The sequence below is a fragment of the Apodemus sylvaticus genome, chromosome 4 (assembly GCF_947179515.1).
Source record: "Apodemus sylvaticus chromosome 4, mApoSyl1.1, whole genome shotgun sequence".
Classification (NCBI taxonomy): Eukaryota; Metazoa; Chordata; class Mammalia; order Rodentia; family Muridae; genus Apodemus; species Apodemus sylvaticus.
This window is the reverse complement of record NC_067475.1, coordinates 54,043,418-54,068,141: the sequence shown is the minus strand read 5'-3', so window position 1 is coordinate 54,068,141 and position 24,724 is coordinate 54,043,418. Positions and strand designations below refer to the sequence as shown.

The following is a 24,724-nucleotide window of genomic DNA, read 5'->3' as shown; positions in this document are numbered from 1 at the left end:
ATTCCAAAGAAGAGGATCAAGCGGCAGCAACAACTTTGGAAGTGAGTTCAGAAGTCCTTGTAGCATAACGCAGGGGCATCTCTTATCCACAGGTAGTGCTTCTGGCTCTTTCCTTTTCCAAGGGTGGAGTCCCATCCCTTCTGTCCCAGGGCCAATCCCAGTTTCCTCCAGCCTTCTACCTGTATACAAGGCACCTCATTTTAAGAAGACGAGAAGCTGAAAGTGTACTGTTCTTTAATTTAAACACTTTGAAAATTATTTGGAAAAGAAATGAAATACGGGTATGGGGTGGTGCTGGGACAAAGCCAGGGCTTCACACATATGAGACGTGTGTGTGCTCTCGTGAGCTACAGCATTGCTGGGAGATTGTCCAGCTGCTTGCATTTCAATGATATTTTCACATGGCAATAGTTTTAACATTTATGTTATTACTCTGGTGAATACTAAATCCATGGTGAAGGAAATCATATTGTTGGGCAGGTGAGATTATTCAGTGGGTATAAGTGTTTGCCATCAACACTGATGACCCACATACACGTGATGCCAGGACCCACATGGGGGGGGGGTAGAGAAGTGACTCTTGCAAGATGTCTTTTGATCTTCACATGCATCCTAGAGAATTTGGCACCCCGCCCTCATAAATGAATTATTAAAAATTAAAATCATACTTTCAAAAATTAGTCATTTTTAATGAAACGATATGAATTCAAATCGCTTTCCTGTGAGCAGCCTTGAGTCTGCCTACTGCATTACATTATGAAAGTATTCATGTATGAAGAGGAAGAAGAGAATGCTGAGTGTGGGGTGCAGCTCTGTGTTTTGAAGTCTGTCTGACACGTGCAAGGCTTTGGTTTTGATTCTTAGTTCCAAGAGCCAATGTTTGTCTGAGTGCTTTGTCTGCATTTAAATCTGTGCACCGTAAATATGCCTGGTGCCCTCAGAGTCCCTGAGACTGCAGTGACATATGGCTGTGAGCCGCTGTGTGGGTGTTAGGAATCCAACCTGCCCCTCTGCAAGAGCAACAAATGCTCTTAACCACTGTGCCATCTCTCCGTTCCCCATTCTTATCCTTTAACCTGGGTACTAGTATCTTCCCAAATATCTGTCTGAGACTGGCATTTTACTTAACTTTTAAGATGTAATATATGGCTATACAATAAAACCCAAGCACTTAGCAGAAACTTGTCACAGAAACATTAGGGATTTGATGCTGGCCTTGAACAAAGATGGGTAGCTCTTTCATGTGGGGAGGCTGAAGGCTGAGCCTCTTTCTGGCTTAGACCTGGAGTCATTCTGTGATCTCCGAATAATTCCCAGCCCTCCTCAGGCTTCTTGTCAATGTGGAAGGAAATGGAGGAGAAAATAACAGGGATTGCTTTTATCTCAGGCAAGCTGTCATTTAACTGACTTGGGGTCACAAGTAAAGTGATGGTGGATAAAATATGGTAGCACAAGGAAACAGAAAGCCAGGCCATGAGTAGGCAAAGGGAAGCCTGTTTATGACTGCGCTTCGTGACCAGTGAAGATAGGGAAATCCTGTTGAGGTACAAATGGTGGACCCACGCTGCAAGGCTGTTCTGGAGGCTGAGAGAGGTGCTCCTCCTGTCCTGTACATCCTCTTTTGAGGAAATGGAAAATGAAAACAATTTAAGGAAGTGAAAAATGAAAAAAAAAATGGGCTTTAAAAACGTATTACGGAACCACCCCCTTCCCTATTTAAACTTCTAAGATACAATTATAAAGATTGGAAACTTACAGAAAGACTTTTTAAAAAGTGTGGGTTTGTTTTAGTGGAGTTACATGGCCTGTTTGATTGATGAAACAATAGAAGCTTTGGAGAAAAATTGAGATTAAAAAACTTGAATGTAAAGGAATGAACTCTTCAGTTTCTGTGGACAAATGCATTCTATTCTGTTTCTGGTTGCTTCTTTTGTTCTGACAGTGGTAAGACCGGGAAAGGACCAGGCCTGGCATGGAGGTCTGGTTTTGAACCTGTGCTTGTTATTCTACAGGCGTCAGCTTTTGCTGGCACCTGTGTTGATGATCTCTCTCTCTAGACTGTGTGTAACATAGAAATATAGTTGGGTTCCTACTATTAAATACTGCAAATAAAACAGCCAGTGCCATTAGTTACTGAACATTCACAAAGCCTTTTATAAAATTCATGTACATATTAATTTCTTAGACTGAGGAGGGGGCGCTAGTATTTTCCTCATTATGCTAGAGAGGGAGTCTGCACCCCAAATCACATGCCTACAAAGAGATGAAGCAAGGGTTTGAATTCAGATCTGGTTGATTCTCTGCCACTGTCCCACAATTCAAGCATGGTTACTTGAATATAACAGTCCACATACTCTTTGGTGCTTTGCATATATGTGGACGTAGTTTATCTCCAAATCCTGCTATGTAGCCTCTATTCTTGTTGATAGATCCTGCTTTGGAAGTGATAGACCTGAAGTAATTCATGCAATTCTATATGTTTTTAGTATTGAAGAAATGTTAAATCAGAGATAACATAATAATTTCTAATATTGGGAATATGAATAAAAACAGGATTTGGAGAAGGCTGGGATATAATAGTGCAGTGGTAGAGTGTTTGTTTAGCATGCGTGAGGCCCTGCTGCAGCATATCACCTCTGTGGTATAAATAGTCATTAACTTCATCAGAGCAGCTGGGCCTGAGATCTGGCTTGTTGATTGTTAAAGTTAACTCATAGAAGGAGGGGATGAGGTGGCTCATCAGACACTCTCCTGATATATAGGACTTCCATGTCTTCACCTCTCAGTCAGTTGTATGTAATTCTGTCCTAACTACACGGGGCTTTGTGCAGCCATGGGGAAGTGTCATCCATGCTGAGGTTAGACTTTCCATAGCAAGACTTTACCGCTGCCATAGGTTCATTCTTGCTCCATGGATGAAGGGATCCATACATGGGGATGAAGGGAAGTAACCCTTCATCCATGGTCTAGAGTTAAGGGCAATAAGCTCATTGTTCCTCCAGGCTGGATTTTTGTGAACTCATACTTGGTTTGTCCTTGAAGTCCTGTAAGGAGGGGTAGGGGTGTGCACGAATTTAGAGTTCCTCAGGGAAAAGGGTTTCTGTGACTCTTGACCTAGTCAGCAGGCTCATGATGGAACTGATGCTGAGTTTGGGAAGAACAGTGAACCCCCAGCCCCTCCCCCACAACTACACAGCCAAGGAGACAGGCAGCTGCAGCTAGCTGAGCTGTCTGATGGTGGGCTGTCATGACATGGCTGTCTTTCTCTGTCTGCTCTGAAGCAGTGCTCCTCCTTAGTCGCAGCAATCGTGGAGTCCCTGTAATGGCGGTAAGGTAGGCAACTGTAGCCGAACCTTCCTTTCCAGGTTCCAACGTCCAGAGGGGACATTTCCAGAGGATGGATCCTGGAGTGGTTGTCTTCTTGTCTAGGGAATGGAGCCACATTCCTGCTTGATGAGTGGGAGTGGAGAATCTACTGCAGCTCCTGATAGCAGCATCTGTGGGATGGGATCTCAAGCCGGCTGTGGCCTCTGTTGCATGGCTTTTCTTGTGGGAGCTAAGACATGCAGCTGAGGCTGAGCTGTCAGCCCAGAGAGAATGTGGCATCCTAAGGGAGTTCTTAAGACAAGAAAATGACACGATGATGTTACCCACTATGCCAGTCTCTGACTTGTCAGGTAAATCGGATGAAAGAGAAAATGAGATAGAAATGTTGTCTTGTTTGTGGATGGGGATCCAAAAGAGGAAAGGAGCCCAAATAAAACCTGTGTTCAAAAACCTTTCTGCTGTTCAAAAATTTGGACCTGTGGGAAGATTCAGAGAAAAATAGGTGATAGAGAAGTGATAGAAAACACCTCCACCTATAAAGAAAGGAAAAATCTACAACTCTGCATGCAGATAAGGACTTTAACAATGGCTCCACAGGAGGCTGTTAATCAGACTGTGTCTGCTTGAACTGCTGTAGTAGAAAGAATGGGATATTAAGCAGGAATGCCATCTAAGCAGTGATGGGGAGTCTTCATTTATTCTGGGGTGAGACTTTTGATGGTGCAGCTGCTTGGGTCACCTATGCTAACTAACATATGTCGAAGTGTTTCAACTTCTACTAATAGAAAGTTTAAACCTACTAATAGTAAGTTTAGAACCCACACTTATTTGGCAGCTTTGGGGTCTAGAAATAGAATTATAATAATAATTTCTTATATTTTTACTGCACTTTGAAGTTTTCAGAGTCTTTGTTACCACTGATTCCTGATTCTCAGAAGCATTGTGAAGGTAGCCTGTAAATGCTCCTATTCCTTGAATGGGCAAAATAAGGCCCAGAGGTTCAGTCAGACAGTGAGGGTGAGGCCATTGTCTTGGGGATGACAACAGGATCTGGGCTCAGATATTCTGGCCTTTCTCCTCTTTATCTTCTCTGTTTTCCTTGATTTGGGTCTCACTGGATGGTCAGGGAAGAGGTTGAGCATGCAGAAGAAACAAAAGATTTTTTTTTGTTTGTTTGTTTATATTAAAAAGCACAAGAGACTCATTGGCTTTGGATCCAGTTTTTGATTGGTTCATTGGTGAGGAAGGTAAGATTCAGGATGCTATGTGAGGCACAACATAATGATGCTAGGAGTGAGTAAGTCTGGATAGACAGAGGTTTCATAGGTTCTCAAATGCGCATGGATACTTTATAGCTGTCCCCTCTGCCCTTGCCCCCTGGTGACACCATGAAGTTCTCTTGTCTTTGCCTAACCTCTTTAGTGTTGGTTTCAGGAACATGTTTGGAATCAGACTTGACATGGATGTCTCTGCTGTGGGAAATTAGGAATATCTTGGAAAAATGTCCATCAACCCAGATGAGTGATGATTTTTCTCTTATGACATGGCGAAGAGCACACAGTTCGAGTGCTCTAGAATGGCTTATGATTATTTTGCCCTTCAGCAGTTCCCTGGTTCCTAGTATTGAATTCTTTATTCAATGCCAATTCACTTCAATTTGCTCTGAATTAACATCAACACAAATTCTAATTGAATCTAATTACAGATTGTCTCATCTGTCAGAAGAAAGATCAGGATGCCGCATAAGCCCCAGCGTAGAGTGACTGCTGTTCCTAACTCTGTGTAGTTTGCGCACGGACCAGGGCAGAGCTTGGTAACTTGGGACTCTTTTGGCAAACAGCAGAGACCCTGAGACTGGCAGGTCACTCTGGGGTTGTAGCTTGCTGAAGAAAGTGCAGGATCCTCCTCTCAGGCAGAAGCCAGCCTGCTTTGTGGAGAAGCTCCGTTGTCCTTTTAGATGGCATACGTAGTTTCTCTTCGGCTTTAAGTTTATATTTTGAAATGATTCATTATTTTCTAACTTTTCAAAATGATGAATCCATTTCTGCCTTTTTGATCACAGCCATAAGTAAATTCTTTTTAGTTTCTTTGCTTAAGGCATACATTTTCTTAAAGAGTGTTTCCCACTTGCAGAAGCATCTTGGAAGTCCCGTGCTCCATGATGATCAGACCGTTTATTGGGATCTGGACATTTCTTGTTCCATGTCCTGCCGAAGGCATTTGCTACTGCTCTTCATGCCATTCTGATGAACTCAAGCTGTCGGGAAGTGTTTCCTCCCGTGCTGTCAGCTGGTGCATCTGGGGTGCCTGGGAAGGTGGGGTTTTCATGAATGAGGCCATTTGTAGGATGCGGGTGGGGGCCTCCAGCCTATCCAGCAGAGGGATTAATGCCAGCTCTGTTCCTGCTTCCCTTGACCCACAGACTTTGTGTCCTTCAATCCAGGGACTGTAGAATAACTTGCCCATGTCAGGTGATTTGATTGACACATTTTCTTGAATCAAGGTAACACCTGGCCCAAGGTTGTTACAATAGCCTGTAGGACAGGCTCAAATATTAAGGTTCAGGACAGTGACATCAAGGGGAATCCAGAGTGTCAGTGTAGGGGTGTGGCATTGCACTGGGTAAGAACTTGGAAGAGATTAAGTTCTAATTTGGGTAAGAACGGTGTTTCTAAAGTGGGTATTGGTCTGAGTTCTGGGTTCCTTTCTGGGCTGTATTCTTGAGGGACTAATTTGACCTCCCTGACTATTCCCTAATCTATAAGTTGAGGATCAGTGTATACTTAATAAATTAATAGATGTAAAGTGAGAGAGCATAAGTGTAAGGTTATACCCCAGTAAACACTAGCCATTACTACATTCCTTGTTAGGATTATCACTAATGTTATGTTTGATTTTACTTACTCCTTCTGTTGTAGCCCTGGGGGTAGAGCTTAGGGAGTTAGTTACACATGCTAGAGAGGAAGGTAACTCACTGTATTGTTGCATTGTTGTTACATCTTCAGCCACTGCTACTAACTTCCTATCTCTCTACTTCTTCTTTTGAGGCAGGATCTCATTAACATACCCAGGCAGACCTTGAAGCCATCCTATAGTTCAGGCTTCCCTTGGATTTGCTGTTTTCTTGCCTGGGGTGACAGACTTGGGGCATGGGACCTGGCTAATATTATTTTTAATAAGTTTGAGATTCACTGATAAACATCTGGGATTCAATTTTTGAATTAAATATAAGAACTATTATCACTGGAGGGGCAAGGTTAGGAAGTAAACGGCGTTCTTCCAGCAGTATTCTGTATGGCCATTCTCCTCCTCCTGTGACCTCACCTCTCCTTTGGGTAAGCAACCTTTCCCTTTCTGCACTTAGTTCCCATGGGTTGCTCCATAGGGCTACCCCTGCGTTTGCCAGTGTGATGGTGTCTGGGATGTTGTGTGCTTCCACTTTTGCTTTGTTCCCTCTGATTTATAAGTGTTGCCTCTGGGCCTGCGAGGCGTGGAGGAGCTGCAGGCATCTGGCTTTCACATTTCATTTCAAGGGCTCCTGGTTCAGAGGGACTAGAGCCTGGGAGGAGCCTGATGCCATCTTGTGCCCAGAGCTGAATGCCCACGCCTGTGGCTTTTCCCGTGACTCCAGCCAATGTATTCCTCAGTCTTTTCTTCTTTGAGCCAATTTCTCTTAGTTTCCTCAACTAGGAGTGACAGAAATTAATTTGGTGTGTTTCACAAATCAAAGGCTTTTAAGCATGTAGAAATGTTTTATTTTGTTGTTCCTACACTGTGGAGAACATCTGGCTTAGTCATTCCATCCATCATTAGTGAAGGAGACAAGAGTCCCAACACACACACACACACACACACACACACACACACACACACACGCACACATGAACGATAAACAGAAACACAGTGCTTAGCTTCAAGGTAATACCTTACCTTCTTCATTGACCCATAGGGTATCAAGGTTTTTGGGTTTCAGTGGGTCACAGCCATCAGGAGCCTTTCCCATTCTGTTTCTGATTTTGGGGAATCAAGGAAATGCAAACAAGAGCATCTGCTGGTTGCATGTGACTAACATGTGGCTGATTTAGATTGACTGGAAAAGGACAGGATAAAGGCATTCCAGAGCCCTCTCTCACCTGGGCATGAATAGCAGAGATAGTGACTTGGACACAATGACTTCAGAAGTCAGCAAACCCTATAGAGTTTAGAGTGACCTCACCTGAACCCTCTGATTCTTTCTTTGTCTATTAATGGAATAAACCATACTTTTTTGTGTGACACAAATGACTGGCTTACTGCCCAAAGAATGATTAAGCAAATGGATTTCAATCAAGTCTAGAGCTAGTGCTTTGCGTTAATACAGATCATTCAGAGTGCTGCGTATGGGCATGGGTAGGGGCCATGGGTAGGGAGAACGGCAGTGCCAGATTTGCTCATAATTGGCTTGATGAAATGATAATACATATTCATTGGTCATGCCCTGTGCTGTCCTTGGCTCATAGAGGAGTGTTTTCCTGAATGTTTTTGTGTAGAGACTTAGATATTGAGCTCTGTAGTACAACTGCCACTAAAGGCAGCTAGTGCCTTGAGCTCATCACGTTTTCTTTCCAGGATATGGATTAAATTTGTAGCTACATCAGATTAGACTCAGGGTAAATGTTGGGTAGGGCTTTTAACACCTGACGTGCATTGGGTATGCTGAGGAAATCAAGGGATAATGAATTAATGTACTATTAAAAAGAGCTTTTACTTGATTTGTTTGGTAGAAATTGCCACCCATTCTCCCCAGCCCCACACTTATTATTAATGGCAACCTGCTGCTATTAAGCCAACCCTCCGTTGTGAGATAACGTGTCTGTCTAGCCCTTAATGCCCTGTGATAAGTTTATTTAGTGCTATTTCTAAGGTTACTTCCTACAATTTGTGTGTTTTTACCTTTCTGTCTTTCCAACCTGACCTGTACAGGTCAGGGTATATACATAATGGACCAAGAACCTTTGTCTGCCTAGTCTGTGATGTAATGTCTGGCTGGCTTCCCAGCCCTTTGTACTTGGATGACTGAATCATCTCCATAATCCTATTCTTTACTTCCAGTCCTGATAGACAGTGGAAATCTCACCTTTCAGAGTACCTACACTAACATCCTGCATGTGATATTTGAGAGCCTTTATTGGATCATTTTCTGCAACTCTTTACCTGGCTTTCCCAGTCATAAGAAACTGCCTAACTAAAGTCTCCCAAGCCTCTCCTGTTCCCAGCTGCTCTAGGGACTTCATATTGGGAGGCTCGAAAGAGTCTTCCTGTCTAGAACACACACATTGATCAACAGTTGTATGTGTAACCAGATGAACTGATGTGAAAATAGAGTCTTTCTCTCCTTGCGGTAATTTGTTTGTACTCTCTTACTAGTAGTTTCTAGTGGTGTCATGTTTCTCTTTTGAAGTCTTACCTGCCTGAAATTATTCAAAGCTTTCAGAAGTCATGTAGTCTGCAGAGCCCCAGTGGTTTCAGAGCCCTTGACAGAATTGATCTGGATGGTTTCTACCAGTCTGGGGTGGTAGCAGACTGCTGCAGCGTGTTCTCTGGGATGGTACTCAGTGTTCTTTCTTCCGTCACCCTAACAACCTAAGGAGCCCAGCCATCCCAACACTCTGCTCCCTCCATCAAGCCTGCTGAGGCCCCGCTTGTCTTTGCAGTGACTTTGTTCAGAGCATCCTTGGAATCCATTCTTACCAGCAAGCTTGGGTCAGATCTTGCTTCTCTGTACCCTATACAGGTACGAACTTCCAGTTCCAGGACAGCTCTGGACATCTTCCATTTCTCCTGACCTTTTCCTATGAGTCAGCTTACTTCCAGTCTATTGACGCAAAGGCCAGGAGTCAATCAACCGCATACAAAGTCCTCCTTGACTTTGTCTCCTTGAAGAGGAGAATCTGGTTTGTCTTTCTACAAGGAAGAAGGAGCTCTGGAGTGCTTACTCCTTTACAAAGAGCTTTCCTTTCCAGGCCCCTTTTCTGCCTATCTAAGCAGAGAAGGGGAGCACAGCTTTCAGTCTCCCCTCCCACCCCCACACCTGTGTGTGTGTGTGTGTGTGTGTGTGTGTATGTGTGTGTGTGTGTGTGTGTGTGTGTGTGTGTGTGTGTGTGTGAGACTGGCTGTTAACACAGTCAATGCATCATTAGTAGTATTCCTCTCCCTGATTTCAGGACAGCACCAACCTTTTCCAGCAATGTCTCAACCTGTCTTATTTTCTTAGCAGTATTGAATGCCTGGGGGAAGTTTCCTATATTTACCACATCTTGTAGAATTCTAGTAACCGACCCATGCAAAGGGCATTCTTTATACCAGGGTTTCTTTTTTCTTCATTTTTATTGGTTATTTTATTTATTTACATTTCAAATGTCAGCCCCCTTCCCAGTTTCCCTTCCACAAACTCCCTAACCCCTCCCCTCCCCCTGCCTCTCTGAGGGTGCTCTCCCACCCGCCTACCCACTCCTGCCTCAGTACCCTAGTATTCCCTACCCTGGGAGCCTTCACAAGACCAAGACCTCCAGCCCCGAATGATGCCCGATAAAGCAGTCCTCTGCTACATATACAGCTGGAGCCATGTTTTCCCCCATATGTACTCTTTGGTTGGTGGTTTAGTCCCTGGTTGGTTGATGTTGTTGTTCTTCCTATGAGGTTGCAAACCCCTTCAACTTCTTCAGTCTTTACCCTAACTTCTCCATTGGGGTCCCCGCACTTGGTCTGATGTTTGGCTGTGTGCATCCACATCTGTATTGGTCAGACTCTGGCAGAACCTCTCAGGGGACAGCTCTACCAGGTTCCTGTCAGCAAGTGCTTCTTGGCATTAGCAGTAATGTCTAGGTTTGGTGTCTGCAGATGCCCTAGGTAGGGCAGTATCTTGTTGGCCTTCCGTCTCTGTTCCACTCTTTGTCCCTGCATTTCCTTTTGACAGGAGGAATTCTAGATTAATACTTTTGAGGTGGGTGGGTGTCCCCATCCCTTAACTGGGGGCCATGCCTATCCACTGGATATGGTCTCTACAGGTTCTATCTCCCCTTTGTTGGGTATTTTGGATAATGTCCCCCCTGTTGAGTCTTTCTACCAGGGTTTCTTAAACTCATATTCACAACCTTCTTATGCTGGAGAAATTTTTTCATGACCCCAGGTATATAGGTATATAAAACAGACATACAAATCAAACATTAAGTGGTAATAAATTGTTAATTAATGCCAAAATAATTCTTTCAAATTTAATAAATTTGAGAACAAATTTGCATACTAATTAGATGTATGTGCTTTTTTTGCCTAAAGGTAATAAAATCCAAAGATAATCTAGCTTGACACTTACATGCTGAGAATGATGTAGGAAAAATATTTAAAAACCTGTGTTTTTCATAATTATATCATTGTTTTTATGAGAGAAGAAAAACTTTGTGTGTAAAATGAAAATATTGCAATAACTGTTACATATAATGAAAATTTGCTGTGTTTGTAACTTTTAGTGATCTTGAGTCTGAACTTGACATGTGTCTGGCTGTTTGTTGGTATTTCATGGCCTAATGGCTTGTGAAGTATGTGCATATGTTGTGTGTTTGCATGTGGGTGCATGCATGCATGCCTATGTGTGTGCATGCATGTGATCTGTATGTGTGTGTGTATGTGTGTGCACGCGTGTATGCTTTGTGTGTGTGTTTGCATGTACGTGCATGCATGCATGCTTATGTGTGTGCATGCATGTGGTGTGTATGTGTGTGTGTGTGTGTGTGCATGTGTGCTTTGTGTGTTCAGAATGAAGACTGCAGCCAAGCCATGTGATGCATTATGGGTAAGCACTGCCAGAGACACTTTGCATTCATTACATGCTAAATTTAGAATTAATTTTTGCCTGCTGCCCATTCAGAAACCTGTTATTATTGTTAATTTTTTAATAACCCCCACTCTCATTTACATAACCCCATATACATGGTTAAAACATCTTTGCTTTATATTTTGGTGCTTTTTCAAGTTCAATGTTTTGTGATCTACCTTTTTAATGGTCTTGCAGCCAGTTTAAAAATAAATAAATAGTAAACAGTCACCAAGAACTCTTCACATAGTTGAAAACTTCTAGGTTAGCATATCCTAATTAATTTTTCAAGGAGCCTTAGTGTCCTGAGAAATATTAATAAGGAAGCTTGGGAAGAAAGCTTTCCACTGAGAAAGTTTGGGAGGTACTGTGTGCTCTGTGAAGTGTAGCAGTACAGGCTCTGAAAACCTCGCTTAGTCTAGGCTTTCTCCTGATTGTGTATGGTTAGCTGTTTAGGTATTGCGTGGTTGTTTCACACTTATTGTGTAAAAACTCACCTTTCTTTACTCTTTAAACTCATTTAGTTTGAGTAAACCTGTTGGTTCATCCTGCCAGGAAGTACACGGTAAGGAGCACGTCTTTACTGGGACCTACTTCTGCCTTGTGAAATCTCTTATTGATGCGGTGAAGTCACTTCTTGTTTTGCCTTCAGTTCCAAGTCATTCCAAAAGAATCTTCAGAGTAATTTCCCACAGCTTCAATTCTGACAGTTTCACTTGGATATTTAAAAACTGGAGAGTGGACCCCTGCTACTTATAAGACAATAAAACACCCCTTTAAAATCTAAACAGAGCCTCCCGGCCAACCCGGGCCCTGCTTCCTGTTTTCTTTTCCTTTCCTTTTCTTTCATTTAATCCACTGTCTCCTGTAACAGGCTGGCCTCACATTCTTCATGTATCCAAGACCGAGCCTCTTGAGTGCTGGGATTATAGAAACGCACCCTCACGCTGGGTTTAAGTGGTGCTGGGAATTGAATGTGGTACTTTTCGGCATGTTAGTTAAGCACTGAGCTACACTCCCAGCTCTGGTGATTGATGTTTGAGGCACCATTTTGTTGTGGTCTCTGTGTTCCTGCTCTCCATGCATGAATGCTGGACTATAACTGTGTACCACGATACTCAGCTTTCTATTTTTGATGAGACAGGATTTCATCGTGTGGGCCTGGATGGAGTAAAACTTCCAACCCTCTTCCTTCTCTCTGTAATGTTGGTCTTGCAGGGATGTGCCATCACCTTGGGGTGTTGCTTGACCATTTCCATGCTCCTCTTTCCTGCCACTGTCCTACTCCTTGCTTTAGCCCCATTAATTACTAGTCACCATGGGTTATTAGATTAATATTTATTTATATCATTGTCTTTGCATGGAATGCTCCTTTCTCCTCACATCTATTAGCCCCTTGTTTTTATTGATTTTGTTCAAGATAACTCACCCTGCTTCCACTCTGAGGATATATACTTTATCCAGACCATTGCCTCTGCTTGGTTCTGAGAGGCAGCGCTGTGCCCTCTTCTGTTTGGCCTTTGTTGTCTTGCCTCTGCTTGGTCCCTATTTCTGACAAAGACTTTCATCTTCTCCTCTTCTGTATCATGCAAAACTGACTTTGCCTCATCAAATCCTGTTTCTCCCTTGAGATTATGGAATCAGGTAAATGGGAATTTCCTTCATTCCTTGTGCCAGGTGACATGAGCGTGGTGAGTGTGTGAAAATGGCCATCTTGATGATCCCTGATTCGTGGAGTTGAACTGAGGAGTTATGGTTGGACTTTGTGGGTAAAGCAATTTGAGTTGGGTGGAGCACAGAATAAGGGGAACTTTGGAGTACAGTGTTTCTCCCACAGCTTTGCTTTCTGTGGTTTTAGTTAACAATGCTTGAACGTAACCATAAAATGTTAAATGCAAATTGCAGAATGGACTCATAAGTTTTGAATCTATCCATTACCAATGAGAAGAACAGAGCTGAAGCAACAGGGATCATTGATAGGTCAGGCTAGGGAACGTTCAGAGCTCTTTCCGATTTCCCTGCTTTAATAGAGTCAAAAGAAGTCTTGGGCACAACCATGGTTGATTGTTTTGAGTAGAGTGAAAGCGTCCAATGCTATTTCATTTTAACCTGAGTTGGAGATCATCCCTTTGTCTAGCATTATCTGGGCTGTGTGTGTAGCCATTTGGTAGGGATCTTGTTTTCAGGTAGATGGTTGTGGTATTACAGTGCTCATGTCCATGCAATCCTTCCTTTACTTACCTGAGAGGGATCCATTCAGTACTCTCAGTGGATGTCTGAACACTCAGTACTGAACCCTCTCACATATATACTTACATATAAATATATGCATAGATACAAATTTAATGCATTCTCTATCATAATTACTTACATATCATGGATATAATATTCATAGTGTGACTTTCCATAGAAAAACTAGTGCATGTCTCTTTGTCCTTCACAATATCATAGATGAAGTTTCATTCTTGTCATCGACCTTAGCAACCTCAGAATACATTTTTATCTTCCTCTTAATTAGGTTGAGATCTTTTACCTTTTCACTTACAAGGATATTTTTATGGATTCTGTTTGGCATATCCAGATTCCCACCACTACTGCTCTTGCCCTTTGGAGATGTTATTAAGTTAAATGAGAGTTACTTAAACATAAGCCTACACTATGGTGGCAATCAGTCTGATATCCAAGATGGCTACCAAGCAGCTAACAGGGAGGCTCTATTTACAGTGTAGATACATTGGACAAAGGGATGACTAATGAGTTAGGAGGTATGGAGTAGTGTGACCTGAAAAGTTTTATTACTCAGGATGACTAGCAATAGAAAACTTAATAACTGTTTATTTCTAGAATTTCCCATTAACTATTTTCAGAGTGGTTGATCCTGGGTAAATGAGGCCATTCTAATGAAAACTACAAAGGGGGAGTTTGTACCAGCTATAAAAGTCTTAAAGGGCAATATGCTGCTCTAAAGAAAAGTCATGAAAGTGACTTTCATGACTGAAAGGTGAAAGTTCCTAACCCAAGACATGCAAAACAAAACAAAACAAAACAAAATGTTATGTGCCCATGCTGCTGAGATCAGATTTATGACAATAATGAATCACATGTCAATAAAATTGTGAAGAGAAAGAAATGCACTTGCTCGCCATGGGGTCTCATACAGGGAGATAGATAGGGCCATAGCTCGTGTTCACATTATAGTTGTTCATGACAGACATGAGTAGAAGAGAGAACTGTGTTGCACCAGAAAGCATTGAGCTCACACAATGACTCCAGCAACACCTCTCATACAAGCGAGGCCAAGCCACCACTGTAGTAAGGGATGGCTATTTAGAGGCAGATTGCATGGTTTAGGACCCACGGATGGAGATATAACACCAACAGGTGTCTTGGCAAGTGTTCTTTTTGAATAAGGGGTCCATTTGGCCTTCTTCTCTCCTCCTACTCTGAAAATCTTAGCATTCACTTTTCTGCAGTGACAGGCGGTCTAGGTCTCTGGCTCGTAAGTTTGCTGAGATGAAGAATCAAAAGAAGTGAAAGATAAACAAACGTGATAATTACAGAGTTGTAGTGGTAAATGTTATTGAGGAAGTAAACCAAGAGAAAGGTTGAGCACCTGAAGGAAGCCTGGCAGGCAGAGGGAAGGAAAAGCTCTGAGACGCTCAGACCTTCTGAGAGAAGGACAGGAGTATTACTCTATTACTGCACTTCCTTACATATTCAGTAAGTCCCTGAGGAAACGTTAATTAGATTCTGGTTCTGCCTTTCCCAGTATGTTCCCTGGAGCTAAGCTAGTTCTCCAAATTGATCTTATTTTTTTTTTTAATCCTAAACTCCCTTCGGATGGGCAAACAGCCACTTCTTGGCAAGGGCATTTTGGCATTCTGCATGACATCCCTTTGGTGGCTTGTTAGTTGTGTAATTCTCTTCCAAAGCGCCCATGCATTGGCCTTTCTGTTTCACCTGGGGTGCTCCGCCTTCAGGGGTAGTGACTGCCTCTTAGAACTATAAGCTCCCAGAAGGCATACAGACCTCAGCTCTGCCCATACTTGGGAGCGAGAAAGGTATTCCAAAGACAGAGGAGCAAATGCAGGGTGTCACTTTGATACTGTATTTGCAGAACTGGAAATGTGGTTTGAGGGTTTAAGTGTGACTTTTACTTTTAAGTTCTTCCATAGAATAAATAGCAAATCTTTCGGTTAGATTTTTTTTTTTTAATTTCTATTGAATTTCAAATATCTATGTGACCGTGTTCTGACTGGTTTTGTGTGTCAACCTGACACAAGCTAAGAATCATCAAAGAGAATGGAGTCTTAGTTAAGGAAATGCCTTCATGAAATCTAGCTGTAAGTTTTTTATTTTCCTTTTTAAATTGATGATCAATGGGGGTGGTCCCAGCCCATTGTGGGTGGTGCCATCCCTGGACTGGTGGTCCTGAGTTCTATAAGAAAGCAGGCTGAGGAAGCCATGGGGAGCAAGGCAGTAAGCGGCTCCCTCCATGGCCTCTGCATCAGCTCCTGCCTCCATGGTCCTGCCCTGGCTGAGTTCCTGCCCTGACTTCCTTTGGTGAAGAACAGCAATGTGGAAATGTAAGCCAAATGAACCTGTCCCCAACTTGCATTTTTTTTTCATGGTGTTTTGTCTCAGCAATAGAAACCCTAACTAAGATACTATATACTCAGAAATCTGTGTGTGTGTGTGTGTGTATGTATGTATCTTGTGTAGCAGCAGTGTATTGAACTACATGTTTATTAATACATGCATACACATGACTTGTGATTCTTAACTTACACGCACTCATCAAAAACCTAATAGCTGGATATTGTATTTCTTGTTCTATGATGACTTGAGTTTCACTGTAGCTCTTGGTTGTTCATGTGTAACGTATTCTCTCTTGAAGAGGCTTTTAGAACAGAGGTTCTTTTAAATTTCTTTTTAAGAAATGCATTGCATCACACAGGGTATAAGTATTGAAACCAACGAATACGGTGTAGCATGACAGTGCTACAGTAAGCAACAGAAAAGGTCCTCTGAGTGGAAACACAGAAGAAAGGGAACTGCTGCTCTGTCCCCCATATGGTGAAGGAATATTCCTTGAGTCGTACCCTTTTACCGAGTCTGTACAGGGCAGGCAGGATGCTAGTACTGGCCAAAGGGAGTAACCTTATTTTATGTCCTTTGTAGTCATTTTCTTTCCTCACAACAGCCCTATTATGTTAGCATTATCCTCACTTTATGACTGAGGAATATGATCATCAGAAATATAAAACTCATAGCTAGGGGGCATTGGAGCATGAATCTGAGACACTGTTTGTCTGGTCTTAGAACTATTAATCACATACTGCCTTATTTCCAAGCAAAAGTGAAAGGATACCTCTGATTAGAGGGAATGTCCTACAGAAAGGAACAGAAAAGGGATCCATCCCCTTGAAATGTTGGAGCCTCACAGATAATCCTTGCAGATCAAGTATAAGATATAACAAAATGAGCTAGGTTCTGAGGTTCAGCAGAACTTAGGCAAACATGTAAGACTTTTGGGTGTGCACTGTGGGGTTTGATGAGTGCTTTTAGCAGATGTGAGCTGAAACTCATTAACTCCATGCTGGAGTCAAGCACTGTGTCCGTGAGAGGAGGCTGTGGGGAACGGTTGTCATGCCAGCAGCAGGAAGAACCGGTGTGAAGCAGAGGCACCTTGGTACAAAAACAGTGCAGAGCTTTGAGGGTGCAGATGTGCGGCGTGCCTGACTGAAGAGCTTCTGGGTGATTAGGAATTGATGTGATCAGAGAGATGGAGTCAAAAGAGGGAAGGGTGACTTTTAGGTGGCTTGAGGGGAGCAGGGCTTCTGGGAAGGGAAACAGACTGGGGCAGGAACAGGTGCACCTGGCAGCAGCTTAAAATTGATGGGGAACACCAAGGGTGTCTGTATCCACTTACTGTAAATATATTCAGCTACCCAGTAGGTATTTTCCTTGAACAGATTTTAAGTAAAATCTCCCTTTTAAAATTTCCTATAGACTGATGTTTTTGTTTTACTTTCTTACTTAGTATTCAGCAGGAGCTTGGTCCCTGTAGTGTACTTAGAAATATCTATCGGTCTTGTTTCTTTTCAAGTGACTTGCTTTTTCTGCTGTCAGTCGTTGAAGGGATATTTGTCAGTATTTGCAAGGCTGTAGCGAGTCTTCACATTCTTACTGTGAGCCTCCTGCTGCCCTGACCATATTCCATCTCAGCCGTGCCGAGAGATCCTTGACCCCATCACGCTGATTTACAGCTAAGTTGCAGCTTATCCAGGTTACACGGGACCTTTAGTGAGTCTAACAAGTGATTGCATATGATAGATGAGGCATTCACAAGGATAATTGGTGAACTCCAGGGAAATGGCTCTCAGTAGCTGGTCCCCACCAGCAGCAACGATTCAGAGCTCTAAGCTTTGGATCCTTCAGCTGTGATGCCCACTTGTGTGTTTTCTATCTCCATTCATCTCCAGTTCGTTTAAAGACTTGCTTGCACCGACAGGAATATAGTGGTGATGGCGGGGATGGAAATGCACAGATGTTCTTGCCCGCGGGGGATTAATACAGGAAGTATGCTCCAGGATGAAGCATGTACGTGACAACTGCAGGCCACAGTGCTTGGCGGCCTCTGCAGCTGTGGGGAGTCTTGGTGAGGGAGGCTGTTGAGTCACTTGTTTTCCACCCAATGCACCTGCATCTTTGCAGGGATCCATTGTTGGTTACAGAGCCTTCTCTGGCTCACCTCTGTACCCGTTAGAATGCCCTCTGAGTATGAACCATCCTGATGAAGCAAAACACTGTGTGAGGAGTAAAGGTGTTAGGACTTGTCAGTTCATGGTGAAGTCAGAAACTGTTAAGTTAGAATGAATGTGTTAAAGTCTAGAGTAGTGCCCATGGATGCATTAGTGCCTGTGTTCATGCATGCGTGCGTGCATCTGTGTGTGTGTGTGTGTGTATGTGTGTGTATGTATATTTGATAATAATTGAATATATAGGATAATATTTGAATTTATTGATTGTTAAATAGTATGTACAGTTTCTCAGATAAATATTCAGGAGAATTACTGTAAAATCTAATAATGAAAAGGACATGCTATAAATCAGTACCCTCAACACCACCCCAGAGTAGCCAGAGGGTTTTTGGCTTTATGGTACCTTGAATTTTGATCAAGAGGCTACCCTAGTGTTTATTTTATTCTATTCTATTTTATTTTATTTTATTTTATTTTATTTTATTTTATTTTATTTCTTAATCATTTTTTGAGATAAGGTCTTACTACTTAGCCTTGGTTAGCCTGGAACTTGCCTGTGTAGACCAGACTGGCCCAGAACTTACAGAGATCCATGTGTCCCTGCTGAATTAAAGTTGTGTCCCACCCACAACACCTGGCCCTAGAGACTTTGATAAGCAATAGACATTTAGGTTCCTAAATGCACAAACTATATGCAGTGACCTTTTTCCTCGACTGTGTTGGATTCACAGTTGGGATCCCTTCTATAATTTTGAATGACTTAGTGGTACTGCAGCAATAGCCTAAGTAGGACCAGTTCCCATTGCGGATCTAGTTAGGAGGAACCACTCACATTATTTATGGAGTTACTGAAAATGCTCACATATGATAAATCACAACTTCTTCACCAACTTCTTGGGTCTTCTATAAGCATGGCCCCCTACATCTTACAGTTGTTTTCCCTTTTTTTTTTCTTTTTTTCTTTTTTTCTATTTTCTTTTTGATTTTGAGACAAGGTCTTGTATGGCCTCACACTCACTGTGTAGCTGAGGTTGACCTAGAACTCTTAATCCTTCTGCCTCTACCCTCCAAGGGCTGGCATTATAGGCATGTATCACTCTACCCTGTGGGTGGCTTTTCAAATGCATGAAGTTTGTTTTAAGTCTTCTTCTCATAAAATAAAATAAAATAAAATAAAATAAAATAAAATAAAATAAAATAAAATTTCTTAATTTTCTCTTTTATTTACTTCTACAATAAATTGAGACATGACAACAGACATATGTATATAAAGAGCAGATTAAAATGAAGAAACTTAAAATTAAAAAGAAGGAACAGAATAGAAGCTTATTAGAGGAAGAGACACTATCCTTTTATAGCTTAGTAGAGTATTGTATTTATCTCCCAGTTTCTTAAATTCTACAAAATATCTATCAGGCTAGTTCATGAGCAAATATATGAGCGATCCTTAGACACTTTATCTGGTAGAACTGTGGAAAAAAAACCTAAGTTTCAAGCTAAAGAAAGCAAATGCATACAAACAGACCACTATAAATCATAATAATGAAAAGAGAGATGCATTAAAGCACTGGAAAGACAGCTTAGATGTCTATGTTCAAAGAGATTATATTTATCTTATGTGCAGGAGTGTCTGCCTGCGTGCATGTGTATGCACCATGTGAGTGCTTGGCACTCATCGATGTCATATGAAGGCATCAGAGCTGCTGGGACAGGAGTTACAGACAGTTGTGAACGGCCATGTGGGTGCCCAGAATTCATCCTGGGTTTTCTGGAATAGCAGCCAGTGCTCTTAACCACACAGGCATCTCTCCAGTCACAGATGTTAATTTTTTTCAAAGATTGAAAATCTTTTCAAAGATTTGACTTCATTTGATCTATGTATTATCTATTAAGTATGTCATATTTGCTGAGCTGAAAATAGGCAACACATTTGTCTTCTAAATGCTTTGTTATGGCTCATAAATGTAGGATCTTTTCTTATGTTGTTATAACATCTTCTAAAAACTCATTTTACTCATTTTCATTCTTTGTGAATTTCATATCATGTGGCCCAATCTCACTCCTCTCCCCATCCTTCCATATCCGCTCTCTGTCCTTGCAATCTCCTCCCAAAAGAAACCAAAACAAAATCTTGCCAAGGATGCTGCGCTGAATCATGTTGCACAGTATTCCCTTTTGCCCAAACAGCTTTACTTGCAAATGTTTCTTGCAGTGAATCAATGGTCTGGTTCAAGGCCTCTGGCTTCTGCTACACTGTTGATACCAGATCCTCACCAGGACTCCTCTCAGATATCCTATGTCCATGAGTTCCCGCAGCTTTGATTCTGCAGGACTGGGCTACTCTGCCCTCCAGCAGTTTATAGATGATGTAGATGCTGGGGCGGGCCAACTCAAAGCCCTGACTCTGGACCTGGGTGGTAGCTGAGTAGGTCGTCCCCCCAACTCTCTCATGCTCAGTCCATGAGGGCCAGCTCTCCTGCATCCATGCCACCCCTGGGTTCAGCTCTCTGTCACTGCCCAGGCTCACAAAGGCCTTGTGTCAGAGCCTTTGAGGAGTGGGGCCAGCTCTTATGTTTTTATGCCCTTGTGGCTGGCTTTCATATGCTCACATCATCATCCTTAAGCATAATCTATCCTTACTGCCACAGATGGTGAGGGGCAGGGCCAAATCTTCCAAGCCCATGCCACCACATGGTCAGCAAGGGACAGGGCCAGGTCTCTGATGACACATCACCAGGGCCAGTTCTACTGTGCTAACCAGGTGAGGTGTAGGGGTTACTCTCCTGAGTACTGCAGTGAAGGGTGGGGTGAGTTCTCTTGCTCACTTCCCAGGTGAGGGGTGGGGCCAGCTCTGCATAGCCCTTGGATATCAACATAAGCAGCCCAGACTGGCAACATCCACATGGCCTTTGGTAGTTACATGGTCCAGAGACATCAACACTGACCTCTGCGACTGCAGGACCATGGACGCACTGGACTTGGCTCTCAGTGGCAACATGGGCTAAGATGCCAGGCAGGCAGGCTGCTCACGTCAGGCTGTGTTTGTGTCTCCAGGGCCACCTCTTTTCATGGTGCATACACTGCTCTGCTTCTGTTTCACTTTTCCACTGCCTACTCACGTGTCTCTTGGCATCTGGATCTGGATGCCTTTGGTCCCATGAGTGTTGGTTGGCAGCGGGGTGGGCATTGTCTGTGCATCCACGTTTTCTTAATGGGGAATGAGCCTCACATCTCAAAATTTGCAAATATATGTGTCTCAGCTTGGTCGAGGTCAGGAGATAACAAACTCCTGAGTCCGAATGGGTCCAGGAAATGGAGGTCGGGCAGAGCTCCAGAAAGGACAAATGTGGCTTCAAAGTCACTAGCCGATACCTTTAGAGGCCACTTCGATCGAATACCACCCCCAGCATGCTTCTCATGGCGCTGGACTCATGGGGGTGTGCCTACTTATGCCTCACAAAAAACAATACTTCTGTATACTGCTGAATGTCCAGACTAGAAACAAATCTCACTTGAATTTGTATTTAACAAAGGTTGAATCAATGTTTAGACATGATATTTGATAATTAGGTCCGATACGTCCAAGGATACTGTTTTTAATTTCTAATTTTATGGACTTTATTATTAAAAAAACCTTGAAGATAAATAAAAAAGTCACACCTCAGTAAACCTGTAAACCATAAAGTCTGTACAGTGTCATGGACTTCTCTACGATCAGAGCTGGCATGTAAAACAGAAGCTGGGAAGGTTCATGTTATATGTTATACTTTCAATATAATGCTTATTTTATAAACTTATCCACTCCCAAAACCAAAATGTCCACAACAGAATCGTAAGTAGGAAAACTATTAGTTTTCTCTCCTTGTTTGCTGTCATTGTAATTGTCATTGCTTGTGTTCAATAAATCCTGGTCGCTTTATAGTTAAGTTTTCTTGTTTTAGTTTCAATATTTTCTTTACAGTTTTATAAATATTTTGCTTTTAATTTTCTGATAAACTATTTAAGAGAACTATTTAAGAGAACCATGTTGAGCTTATTTTATTGGCCTTTTGATGTAAAATAAAGCCTGAGTTTCCTATGATTCAGGGAGCTTTCAAAAGCCATGGCTTTTTATACGCCTCAGATAGCTTAAGGGCTGTCACACTAACATTGCAGTGTGTATTAGGACTGTGACCTTCCAGCACTGAATCAACCAGAATGTGTGCCAGAAGGCCCACAGATACGTCACACATCAAGAAACTCCCCAAGTGTCCTCAAAATCATGAATTGTAAGACTTTTATCTCACTACAAAGGCAGACAAATAGATAACCTAACAACCACAAATAAAAATACCCAATATGCAAGTAACACATGGAGAAAGCATGAAGTAATTTAAACAGGACACAGACTGTTAAAGCCATGTCTAGTTGTGTCTAGAAGATCCCTGTGGGTTCTAGCACAGTCACCAGTCAGCCATTATATTCCTGCTCAGGGGACTCCATTTCCTTGAAGATTTAGGAAAATATTATTAGCTGCATCTCATGTTTCTAGATCTCACCTAGTACTTTTTTCTTTTATAGTATTAGTTTTAAATTGGTCTTAGATTTTGCTTTTAATAAATGTACTGATTAAAAATTTATTTTGGAGGACAGATCAGAATGAGTGGAATAAAACTTACTGGTAGGAAAATTTCATATACATTTCAAAACAAAGCTGCCCCCGCCTCACAATCTCATCCCTCTTGTAGCAAAGACATGGGAAGTAAAGAAGGAGATTTCTTTATATTGGGCAGATGGTCTATCTTTATAGCTGGGTAATTTAATTAACAATGTGTTACTCTATTGACACAAATTCCTAAAGTCCCACACAAAACAGGATAAGATCATTTGCTTCACTGCAAAAACCAGAGTGGGTGTAGTTTATTCAGGACAAGTTTTCATTGTATGCAGTGCTGTTACATACTAAATAAATAAAACCACTTCCTGTTTGGGGAATGCCAGTCATGCAGCGACCATGTGGTGTACTTTGTAGTGAGAGGTTGTCCTTGTGATATGAACCCTCTCCTGAGCCTCCTTTTCCAGCCCCTGCTGCTCTCCAGGGAGCAGCCAGTCCCCGTCACTCCACGCCATGGGAAGCCCAGCAAAGCCTTGGGATAAAGTTGTCTGTCTTGACACTAGAAAGAGGCACAGCCAATGGACTTGCATTCCCGTTCATTTTGCGCGCATCCTGACTATTTTATGGCCAAAGCTTTTGGTTTTGTGAAAGAAAAAAAATAGTCTAGATTTGACAAAGAGCAGACATCAACAAACTCACATTTATAGTTGTGTGAGAACAGGTGGAACTATGCCGGGAGATCGATTCTTCGGAACACAGTGTCTCCTATTATACTGAGCCTGCACCACAGATTGTCATGGGAAACATGTTTCTACAGTCTTACGTATTAGAGTTGCAAATCTGCCATAATATTTGTGTTCATTTAGTGAAGGGCTTTTATAGCAACAAAAGTACAGTTTCATATCACATTATTAGAAGCCAATTGATTGTTTTTGACTAAAAAAATTAAAATTAATGTGTTAGCAACTTAGTCATCTCAATGCAGTCTCTGGCAGCCCTACTCTCAGCCAGCCAGCTTCTCTTTGTGCCTGTGTTTGCTGCTCTAAAGCCTTACTAATTTTGATTTATGTGAGCATGGGCTATAGAATGATACAGCCTTAGGCAGCTGGGCTTCAATAGCGAATTCTTCCAGGACACTCATTAAAGAGAGAAAAAAGTGGTTCCTCACCAATAATTGAATTATTTTTTAACCCATCTTGTATGGCTTCAACTAAAACAGGGAATATTGTGTGTAATGCCTTCACTGTAATACAGGGTGCAGATCTGTGCTAGGAAAAGGTTCAGTGAGAAAACGTGTTGGAATGTAATATACAGGACAGGCAGGTGCACAGCTCCATCTCGGTTCTGTTTGCAGACTGCTCCTCCTCCTCCTGTTACAGTTTGCAGTCCATACAATTAGAGTTAAGGATACACGTGTAATCTTTGTAAGGGAGGAGCAAAGAGCTAAGGAGGGACAAAAGACTAGATAAATTGCCAAGGACGTTAATCCATCACTCCATAGTCCTCAGTGCCTGTTACAATCCATGACCCTTGAAAACTCAGATACATAGGCTGAACCTTATAAAAAAAAATGAAATGTGTTTTGGTTTAACCTAGAGGTTTGCTAAGAGGGTGGCTTTGAGATGAGAAGACCACGAGACGGAGAAGATGGACTGATGTTTTCTGTGTGGCTTTAGTTTCCCTCAAGCTATAAAGGGATATTAAAGCTGCAAATGTGTGCAGATTTCAGGAAGTCAGATTTTCCTTACCATAAAGAGGAACTTAGAAGCAGTACTGGGTGTAGTAGAAATGATCGAATTGGTCAGGAGACCTGGGGTTCCCTAAGAAGGAGGTTTTTCAGTTTTAATTCTTGTGATTGCTTCATATCTCACACATTAAAGTAGACAATTAGGTGGAAAATTTAGTGTCAACATTTTGGAAATCTAAGTAGTCATAAGTTGGACCTTAAACTAGTAGACTATATATGTGGATTACTACAAGGTTCATCTTGGACTGACTTGAGACATGATATTTTACATTCAAAATGAGTATGTGAGCAATTGCTATTTAATGGTGCTATGCCAGTGTGTCCGATTTTAATTTCTTCGAGAATAGCATTTTATGGTAGCAAACTCAAGATATTGAAGTTTGTTCTAGATGTTCATTGAAGTTTTAGAAAAGGAAATATTTATGACAGTGTGCAGTGACTTT

The 24,724-nt window shown here is 42.1% G+C and overlaps 1 protein-coding gene across 2 annotated transcripts in view; it reads left to right on the top strand.

Moving 5' to 3' along the window:
- Vav3 (vav guanine nucleotide exchange factor 3) overlaps positions 1-24,724 on the top strand; it is a 353,521-nt gene that overhangs the window by 90,909 nt on the left and 237,888 nt on the right. The window lies entirely within an intron of this gene.